The sequence below is a fragment of the Zootermopsis nevadensis genome, unplaced genomic scaffold (genome assembly GCF_977971745.1).
Source record: "Zootermopsis nevadensis isolate Lab colony 2312 unplaced genomic scaffold, Znev_1.0 Znev_ptg000008l, whole genome shotgun sequence".
In the NCBI taxonomy this organism is placed as follows: Eukaryota; Metazoa; Arthropoda; class Insecta; order Blattodea; family Termopsidae; genus Zootermopsis; species Zootermopsis nevadensis.
The window spans coordinates 14,285,008-14,296,335 of record NW_028259140.1 but is presented as its reverse complement, the minus strand read 5'-3'; the positions used below and the strand labels follow the sequence as shown (position 1 = coordinate 14,296,335).

The 11,328-nt window shown below is 39.6% G+C and overlaps 1 protein-coding gene and 1 long non-coding RNA gene across 3 annotated transcripts in view; both read right to left on the bottom strand.

The window, feature by feature from the left end:
• Positions 1-11,328, bottom strand: part of LOC110839612 (kelch-like protein 10) — a 165,206-nt gene that overhangs the window by 54,707 nt on the left and 99,171 nt on the right. The window lies entirely within an intron of this gene.
• On the bottom strand, positions 5,636-8,635 carry LOC147874477 (uncharacterized). 2 transcript variants are annotated; one of them, XR_015534188.1, is made up of 3 exons: positions 8,539-8,635; positions 7,619-7,857; positions 5,636-7,335 (listed from the first exon to the last, which is right to left on the bottom strand). It is a non-coding gene; the product is annotated as an uncharacterized LOC147874477 (long non-coding RNA). The 2 variants fall into 2 exon arrangements; XR_015534189.1 differs by lacking the exon at positions 8,539-8,635 and adding an exon at positions 8,173-8,492 and having other exon boundaries at positions 5,757-7,335.

Below are 11,328 nucleotides of genomic sequence, written 5' to 3'. Positions count from 1 at the left end.
CTTTGTTGCTGCTGTATATGCTGTAGGAATTGTGAATCTTAGAACTCTTTAAGCGCATGCAAGGAATGTAATCACTGCTCAGCCATAGTTTTCAAGCCAAGAATAAAAACTAACGTTCACGCCTCAGATGATGACGTAAGCAATACAGATATACGACTAAAATTGGTAAGTAGGAGAACAAGTAGGGGGACATAAACGATCCAATAAATCAGGGTCAGATACATGCAGCTACAGAGCAAAGCCCAGGAGGAACCAGGAGTAGCAGCTGGGGTACACCTGCAGGGAAGAGATGAGAGGTAACTACGATTGGGCTACAAGATAATAAAATTGTTGCCTGAATCTCCCGTAAGGAGGGAAATGTAGCATCCGCTGAAAGCATACTGAGAGTTTCAGATTGAGAGAGACTCATGACGATGTCTCATCCCTGAAGAAAGGTTATCACAATACGTATGCAGCCGGGTGCGGCCAACTAAGAAACTGGTGACAGTCAGCGCGGTCCGGGGTTCATCCTGAATGAACTTCAGTACCAGACAGGTTGTCAGTTTTACTAGCCCACTTCAAAATTTCTGGAAGTTAGGGTTGGAAATCACTACAATTTATATACATTATATGCCATATCTTGTGTATTTTCAAAGTATTTTGAGGTGTTGGTCATCTTCGTAATCATTTAAGAACAGATTACCGCAATTTGAATGGTAAGAAAACCATTTAAATTTATGATGGATTGTAGCGAGCAACATCAGGATAATATCACAGAGCTAGCAATGGCGCTGGTGCTAAGACCTCAGTTTGGAAGAAGCAACACAATTTGGGACCCATGTGTTATGTGACTGGAAGGGATGCTGCAGGCAACAGAGGATGAGGAGCTTAAGCTTAATGATTGGTATATAAGCCGGCCACATTAGGGCCTCGGGGGGAACTTTTCATTCTACATCATGAACGAACGAACGACCTCCAGCTCCGTCCGGCTTGTTGCCTTCAGCATTCCATAGCAATCTACTTGTAACTTTATTCAGCAATAAAGGACTCTTCATTCAACAACAAAGCTGTTATTCTGTTGGGTTTTACTAACAACACCCCTCCGCCCGCCGCCCATCAATGAAAGACTCAACGCATCACCAACCTATTCAGCGAACCGCTCGGCCATCCGTGTTCTGGACCAAGGCAAGCACGAGCCGCGAACCTAGGGATAAGGGATACAACACTTGACATTTCCTTGTTACACATTTCATCAGTTTTCACACCAGCTTAACCCTCGCATCATGTAGCAAAGATTTAGAATTAATAAATAATCGTCTCTAAAAGTTGTACCCAGAAGTCATTCATTTCCTGTAATTCAATTCTTCCTATTGAGGTTATGTACGGCTACTGACAGAAACGTTGGCGAAACCAACATAGAATTCGTGAAAAATATCGCAGGGTGCTCTTTGTTCCACTGTTGCTTGCAGGAATCATGTACGTCATGTTACTGGCCTGTTACCATAGAGAATAGGGAAATCAAAACAGTAGGCAGTCAACGAGAGGTCGATATCTCTTGTGATATTGGTCCTTGCTTAGAATTTGGTTCGCTTTAACAAGACAATATGGCGGTAGATGGCATTGCACGAGCTGCCTATCCACCAGCTTCCCCTGATTGCCCTTTGTTGAGAGAACAAGTAGATCACGTCGAAACAAACGGAGGGACCGCATGTCGATGGGTGTCCTATCGCGGCTACTGCCCACCGTACAGCGAAAAGAGAGTATTCGGAGAATACAAGAGGCACTGACTCAAGAAAACATGTTAGGCGACTGGACACATCAACCGAACGCCGATCAAGCGAGGTATTTATCAAGACAGATGGCAAACTAACGAAATTAATACCAGTGGAATCACAGACAGGCCCACTGTCCATGCATATCTCAGACATGGACAACATCCCACAAGACATTGGAACTGAAGAGTTTATGAAATATCAAAATCAAAGTGGAGCCCTAGAGGACTGGAAACTGCGCGCAGTGCCAGCAGTTCTACCACGTGTCGGCCAGCTACCAGGCACCACCTGCCCGCGGCTACTGGTCCGGGAGCCACTGCTCATGGCAGTGCTCGGCCAGATTTGAGCCGGATTTAGCTCCAGCGTACGGCTTTGCAAAATTGGTGACCACAGCCGATAAACATTCCCTTCTATTGTCATTTCTTCGGAGCCAAGTGCACATGCCTTCTGCTAAACCCCTAAATCAAGACCAAGGCCCACCCAACCTGCTAACAGTACCTGCTCCATCCGCGACCCAAACTTGAGTTAGTTACCTCCGTACTCCGAGACAAATTCCAAGACATCACATCTCACTATTATAGCAGAACTCCATTCCTCTCTTCGGAAGAAGATAGGCGGGAACTCTGCACACTCAACTCAACAGTCTCTACCTAAAAAGACAAAGGCTAGGCCCACCACACCCACAGCCAAACACAAGGAACTAGATCCCCTCAACTGCCAGAACAAAAGAGGACTGCAGCCATTAAACACTACCCACACTTCGCAACCTGACTATATCCCTCCTCCACAGACCAACACCCAAAATAGACAGAACCCGCTCCCACATCACCGATTACACCGACCGCCAAACCCGAGACTTTGTCAACACAGTCAGGTCATTTAATTCATCCTTCTCTTGTATCCCGACTCCCAACCGAAGACCTGCGGTGTCTTATCCTAGATGTTGACACTGCTTCAAGCTCTGAAGACGATCCCGGACTGGGCACGCGTAGGGGAAGGGTGACATCTCGGGTGGTAAAATCGAGTATAGACAGGACAGTGAACTCAGCAAGTGGTTTGTTACTGACAAGTCTTCTACAACGACAGGCGTACTCGGGGATTCAAGGATCGGACCTGGTGTGAGTGTTGCAACGTCCGTCGTGTAGGTGTTCATGTTGAAGGTTCGACTGGCTGAACTGAGCACGGTCAGATCGATTAGGTTGGTTATATATGCACATCGGCTAATGGTCCTGCCCTTCTCAAATGTTCCATGGTTTTACAAATGCAAATACAAGGTTCATCAGCATTCTTGGTATTCCTTCTATCGACCCAGCAAGTACTGCTTGTTGAACACAGCGAACCTCGGACCGTTTGGAGTCCGGTTCGCGTCCACTATGACCAGTCTAATTACGTTGCCAGACACAACATGTACATACCGTGAGTCCCCAATGTTACAAACATCTGCTCCTTGACTCAACAACTAATTAATGGCATCCAGAACTATGCCCATATCACAATAGCAAATGTTTAAACCGTTTCCTTAACGACAGTCACATGTAACATTGCATCTAGTGTTTCCTGAAATAAATGTTCAAGTGGAAATCTTGCTAATAATAACATACATGTATGGTAATAAAAACGTACAGAAATCACAAATGTGATAGCTGAAATCTCGTGTCACGTAGCATGGAATCAGAGCCAGTTATATGCTTTGGATTGCGTATTTGTTAATGCAACCATCCTAACTCAGCAATACTGTCTGCATGTACTGTTAACGTTGCACAATTGTTGTGCCTCTGATATGATATCGTATTTGACACTGCTCTATATCCAACCAGAAAAAAAAAACAAGTGCACAGTCCTGCGCAAGACATCGTCCCTTGCTACATTACACCATTCCTGCGTATGAGAGACATCACTGGGAATGGTATACAGGGAGTGCCTTGTAGCTAATGGCGATTAAGTCGTGGCGGAAAGCTACGGATGGGAAGTTATCCTTTGCGAAAAGGATTTTGGTTGGATGGCACTCTGGAATTTGAACCAAGTAGTGGGATATAATTCTGTCTGGCCGGGTCACCCCGCCACAGTAACTGAGTAGACCGTACAGCCAGCAACTCGACGCCGAGTGTCAGGCGGCAGGAAGGGGGCCAACGGCTTTGGGCGGATGAGCCCCTTTAGGTGGGGTGACGGTCCCCTCAGTGGAGGAAATGCCACTAAAATCCATCATGTAGTGTCTGCTGCCCATGTTAGGGGCGGCCTAAAGAAACCTTGAGGAAAGCAACGGGAAACTACCTCAAGATTTTCTTTCCCAAGAAAACCCATCATGGATTCGCCCGCAGTCAAATGTGGAACGTGTCTAATGATGGGTCACCAACTTTCAACATTGAAAGCCGGACTGATGATGATAATGAGTGGGATATAAACATGTACACAAACAAAAAAACTGTTTACACTTTGAAGGACACTAATGCCAAGCGCGTTTCGACCTCAAGAAGTCATCATCAGGGGATAAAAAACAAGTTACTTCATATAATTAGCATTAGAAACTAGAAGTTTCCTCTTCAGATTTAGAAAATGGAACATGAATCTAGCCTGTTTGGCGTCAATAATCCTAAAACCTTGCCTGATGGCCTCTGCGACTTGGGGGGGGGGGGGGGGGGCCTCCTCCATGTTTGGGAAGGGCGGACCTTGACACTTTTGAATTGTACCCTAGCGTTTGCATTAAAATTGTGGAAAAGCGCGAAAACCCTCAGTCACGGTAGCCTGTGAAAGACTCCATGCCTGTCGATACCTGCGCATATCTGACAAAACCTCACGTAATGTCCAAACTTGACAATACCTGACCAGCCCACTGCAACCTAAGCTTGCCCAGGCGAGTCAAAACCTGCTGAAACTTGAGTAAATATGACCAGACATATCCAAACATGATTAAAAATGCATTAAAATGAACCTACCCGGCTCGACCTTACCCGATTTTACCCTGACAATGTACACAAACCAAACTAACACCAACATAAAGTAACGAAATTAACTTATTTTATATCGTAATTTTCTACATTTTGACAACTTACTACAGTTAATATGTTTGTAATTTTGAAAAGTGTAAAGGTATTCAGAGTTTAGAAACTTCGCAAAATGTTCACATTTTTAAGATTTTCTTCTTTTTCAGACACAATGGTTTTCGTTGTCACCTGGCATATTCCTTCATCCCTACAAGTGAAGCATAAAGCACAGGGATCTTTAGTAGAAACTAAAACAAGATCTGCAACAGTTTTGTTAACTCAACATGACTGAACAGAATCTCTATCACGCAACCTAAACGTTGTGAATTTTTTTTTAAAAAAAAACAACAGACAATGGAAAAAGTCCTGACAACAAATAATTTTAAGACCAAACTATGTGTTCAAGATTTGTAAAATTGTAAAACTATAAAAGCTTTAGCACATCTTTGTAATGCCTCTATGGAATGTGGTATTTTTCCAGATAGGTTTAAAATTGCAAAAGGAAAACCACTCTATAAAAAGGGGATGAGAATGATACAGAAACTTGTAGACCAATATCCGTTCTGTGTTCTTTCCAAAAATTTTACAAAACCTTATGTGCAATCGCTTAATCTCCTTTCTATCAAGCTGCAATATATGAACGGAAGCTCAAAATGTATTTAGGAAAAGAAGGTCAACTGAGACAGCAATATACTACATCCTCAACATCATACAGGATTCCATTGGAATAAAAGTAGATCAAATGGGATTTTTTGTGATTTAACGAAAGCCTTTGATTAGCCAAATTATACGTATATGGAATTAGAGGCACTGCGTACTCGTGGTTTGAATCTTATTTAGCACACCAGAAATAACTTGTTTAAATAAACTATAATGGAAGTAACTATGCAAATCAAGGATAACATGTTTCAGAGTTAACAGAAATGAATCACGGTGTCCCCCAAGGATCAATTCTCGGGCCGACAATATTTTTATTATACATAAAAGACCTGCCAATAAATATCCAAGAATCAAAGATAATTTTATTTGCAGATGACACAAAATATTTTAGGAACAGCAGAGAATGGCCAGATCCTTCAACACAAAATAAACAGGGTTATGAACAATTTGCATTCATGGTTTTACGCAGTCTTAAAATAAATATTGACAAGACAATAGCAATGTCATTTTGTACTAGGCAAAATCTAGTGAAACCTCAAGTCAAATTTGACAGTAGAGATATATCCTAAAATTCAGAAATAAAATTCCTAGGATTGTATCTCAGTGAAAACATGAAATGAGAAGTACATGTAAAGTTTTTAAGTTCCAAACTTAGTAAATTGTTAATGATCAAATCCTTCAGAAATGTAATGAGTCCACACGTCATACAGAGTACTTATTTTGCATATATCCATGCTCATCTGAGGTATAGCTTATTTTTCTGGGGTGGTGACAAAAAAAATTTAAATAGCCTTTAAACTACAAAAGTGGATTATATGAATTATCGGTGGTGTGGGGAGATATGCATCCTGTAGGCAACTGTTTAAGCATATAAATAAACTCCCATCAGCACGCATGTATAAAACTGAAATCTACAACCACAACACACACCAAAATTTGGACCTCCATGTCCAGTTCTGTAGAACGAATATTCTCCAGAAAGGTGCAGTAAATATAGGAATATAACTGTACAATAAATTACCAATTCAAATTAGGAACGTAGAGAAAATTAGGACTTTCAAAAATTAGCTGACGTCCTACCTATTACAACGCACATTTCAATCAGTAGATGGATACATATCATACAGCAGGTGAATTCTATGAATTCTATTTGTATTGTATGGTAATACCGATATAACTTGTGAGCTACATATTTGAAAGATGTCTCATATGTCAATGTTTTGACCAAGTCGGATGCATAAATTGAATTGAATCTACCTATGCCGCCATATTCAATTCGGAAGTTACACCTCCTGAGACAGAGAGCATGCGACCCTGAGCAAAAAAAATATCCACCATTCACCCAACTAAACATCCAACCACGAGCAGCTTACGGTTACAGCAGTGACCATGTCCAAGTTGGTCAAATAACACATTGGAGTAATGGGCATTCCGTTCATTAATGTTGTTATGGGTTTTGCTACTTTAATATACATGAAATTTTTCAAAAATGTCAACCACTGTACCTTTCGAGGCTATTCTTAACACGTCCATCATATCTTCCATGAGGCCGTATTCATGTCCGTGATCGAGGATGTGTTGGGCATATTTTTATTTTGTTAAGTTGAATCTAACATCGTGGACATGTTCTTTAAATCTGGGTAAAATTATTTTTCAATTTCTTGTAGGAAGGTTTCAGAAGAAAAAGAAAAACTAGAATTAGGGGTGCCCATCGGTGTACCATCATGTTGCTGCCATCAAGTGTTGTTGGCATTAGTGTTCTTCAAAGTTTTAAGATTATTGGTTTTTCACCTTTCAACAACATGACATGGCTGGCAACCTAAGAATTTTTTATACTTAGTTGCAAGGAAAGCACCAGATCATACTGCCACTTACTTGTTACACTCCAGCTGCCACTACTTCTGCAGTCACCATCAAGGGCCCTGGCTGCAACTGTTCCAGTCCTGAAACCAAAATGTACAAAGTCCTGTGAAGACTAGTTGACTGGATTCCTGGCATCACCATCACATTTTCTTCGTATTCCAGACACCAAATTCACCCCAAGCAACTTCTGTGGTAACCACTTTGATCTCTAAAGTATTGTTACACATTTTAGTTAATGTGCATGTTTACAGCACCTTTTCAGAAATACAATGATGTTAAAACTGAGCTCCACAAAATGTCACTAGGAAGTGGGAAGTCACTGTGTGTTAATTGAAAGCAACATATTATCTTGGAATAACTTACCTCTCACAAACAGTATGCACTGCAATATGTCCTAATGCTGATGCAATGCACATAAAGATCAGCCAGTGACATGAGGTTTCTTAAGAGCACACGTCAAGTTTATGGTTGAATTTGGGTTGTGATATTATGTGGGCCTGCAAAGTCTTGCTGCACTGCTCTTCAGACAAGCACAAACAAAGTTGACACACAATTTGCCACTCAGCAGACTGAAGCATCAAGCAAGCTTCAGTATTGAGCTCCTAGAAAGACAAAAAGCATGTATTCACATCCAAAATATCCAGTTCCCTGTAGGAATACATAACCAAACAAAACCAGTACAGATTCTTGGGTAATGAGCTTCCAGACTTTTTATAAAAATAAAGCTTGTTACAAACATATATCCAACTCAGGCCTCTCGTTATGAAGATGGTAATATGCGTTCAAACCATGAACCGACAAGTAGTGGCTTTTTGTCATTACGTGCTATTCGAGCGGTTATTTACTTCTCGGAACGATATGTGTAACTTATAACTGTAGAATACGCACAATATTAATGCATAAACGTAGTCACATACATTGGTATACAATACTAACTGCAATCTTCACGCGGCGGCTCGGTGACGTAGTACCGACTATGGCAGTCGGAACATTAACGGGATATTTCAGTTTCCAGGTCAAGCATATTACAAATATTAGAATGAAGGTACACCAGAAATAAATCCTACCTACTAAATAGAAGTTAATCATCAATGTAGTCAATTTCTAGCAGTGTTCTATCATTGCCCCCCCCAACTTATGCAAACAACTCAACACAACCTCAATTGACAAAAGACAAATACCAACGTACGTTGCAGCGTCTTAAAGGATAATCAAATGACAATATGTGAAAACATAACGTACACCTCTGGTTCCTTACTGCAATAAATATTCTGATTTAATACCTGGGTCCAAGAAGTAACGCCAAACCACGCCACGCGTAATCAAATAACAACAACAGCAACGGCCCCACCCTGTCGCACGCAAAAGACTGAACAGTAGAAACTAGATTGAGCGTTTTTGGCGGCAAGCTTTTGAATTTGAACCTCGGAGGGAGTCACAAGGAGCGATATTTTCTGAAAACCAAAAATGATTACATAACTTGCTGCAAGACTTGGTGAAAGTGTACAAAATTTGAATAACAAAATATGAATGAATAATCCCAGCACAAGTAGAGATACTACCAAACTCCACACAATACTGAGCATACTAAAGGTTTTGATAACATATGATCCATTTGTAGACTGAACATAAGAATATGGAGCCAATCCAAGTATTTTAGATAAAAAATACAAAGGTTCCATGGCTGAAAAAACATCCTGCATTTTAAAAATGTTTAATGTTGAATTCACTTAGTTCTTTTAAATTATTGGTGAATTTATTAATGACATGAAGTGGCAAAGATGTGTTAAAATATCCTGTACAATATGTATCCTACAAACTATATTAAAATTATTTGAAATATTGTAAGTAGGTCAAACTAGCATGGCACTAAGATTGTTATATTTTCACAAATAATTCTTCCAATGGCAGATTTCTCAATGCACTGTTCTAAACGAATAGCATTAATGCATATAGATGAAAGAAATTGCATTAATTTCACTTTGCAAAATGTTTCGGTGCTTGCCGCAAGAGTTTCTGTCCCCTCCACCAATGCGCATACATATAAGGCAGAGTAAGAATCCCTTACAAACGGAGAACAAGCCCCATAAAAGTCTGTAGTATTCTTGTGACTATCACAAGGTTTTATCTTCTCAAATTAAAAACACTTGTTTTTTCAACATTTGCACTATTTTTGACCATCTTGTAGTGGGTTATCAATGTGGTGATAAGAAACTAGTCCCACTCTCTTTCCAAATAAATATTAAGTTTTAAAGTTTCAGATATATTTAAAATTCCAACTTACATACTGCTATTTTATATTGCAACTAATATAGTAGAAATGTGTTTAAATTAAATTAAATTAATATTTATGTGTACTTGTAGAAAAATAGTTGAACAATGAACACACATTAAGTTCAAACTTGTATGTAGCAGAAGTAGGAGGTTATAATTTTTCCCACCAATGTGGTGGCTCTTGTAACAGTCCCCTCTTATTGACCCTTGGTAGACTTTGAGTTTGGTGTGTCTGATGTAACATATTTGAGTAAAGAATGGGCTAAGTATAACATGTAACGAACAAAATTCTAGCTCTTCAAACTACATTTTAAAAAATTAATCACTACAGCAAGTTCACCTGTCACAGTATGGGATTTTAAAGCGAAGTAATCTACTGTTTGTTCTGTGCTTGTTAAACTTAGGTACTGACAACTGAAAGACAACGTCATTCTCTTTGTTTACAGAAGTGTATTCTGTTTTTCAATCAATACTGTCAGTCTGATCCTATAAACAATGTAGCAAAAACCCAAAACAATGGTGCACAGTTCAGCAATTAAATTAACAGTCAGAATATTCCCTCTTTCATTTCTATGCACATGCTATGTTAAATAGAACCTGGTACAATTACTTTAGAATGTTATGACCAGCAACAGCAAAGACATAATTTCATGACATAAATATTAGGAGTAATGAGCCACTTGTATTAATAGATACAATATTCCCAAAACAGAGATACCTACCAGTAAAAGCCGTGAAGAAACTGCTAATTTTAATGTATTATTAACTCCACAGAACAGTGTATTTCTTGAAAAGTTCACAGGCAAGAAATTCCCTGGTTTTATGCAACCCTGAGGTTGAACAGAATTTTACAAGAGTCCACCACCAGTCTCCATCCTGAGCAAGATGAATTCAATCCATTACATCATTTAACAATATTCCATTGAGTATACATGATGATTATAATTTTAGGGACCATAAATACAAATTAAACTAATCATCAGTAGTATTATCACAGATGGGTCTATTGACTGTATTAATAGATATGTGGATATTCCAGTGCTGAAATAATATTTGTTCTAAATCTGGATGCATCCGTATTTCTTCATTCATGATTATTGTTGGCAATAGCTCATCTTATGTTAACATTTTCTGTATTGGGTACTATACATAATTTTAAAAGTCCTTTCACAAAATGGGTCATATCCTCTAACAACATTTTATTTATCCGTCATGTATTTTTACATTAAGATAACAGACCTATTTGGCAACAAAAATAACAAATCAAAATTTCACTCAAGAAAATTAAGTGTAGGTTATGAAGATATCCGTCTTCTGGGTTATTGCGCTGTGTAGTCTGGTCGATGTTAACCAACGTTTCAGAGGTCATACTGCCTCCGTCATCAGGGCGATGACGGAGGCAGTATGACCTCTGAAACGTTGGTTAACATCGACCAGACTACACAGCGCAAGAACCCAGAAGACGGATATCTTCATACTCACCGCTGTGAGAACCTCAAGTCTTACAAGTGTAGGTTAAATTTGGGAAATACTATTACATAGTTCAGAATCTTTCATGAGTACACTGACAGAAACTATGGAGCATTCTCCACAGGAGGGGTGTCGGTAACCATCTGGTAGATGTAACAAACAACATGTATGATAGAGCATGTGCATCAGAATGAACACAGGAGATTGTCTTTGTTTAGGAGTTAGAGAAGGGTGCAGTTTGTCCCCTACTTTATTTAACCTATACCTCAACAATGCTGTGAGACATTGGTAATCACAGCCGAATGTTTTAAAAATGCATGAAAATATGG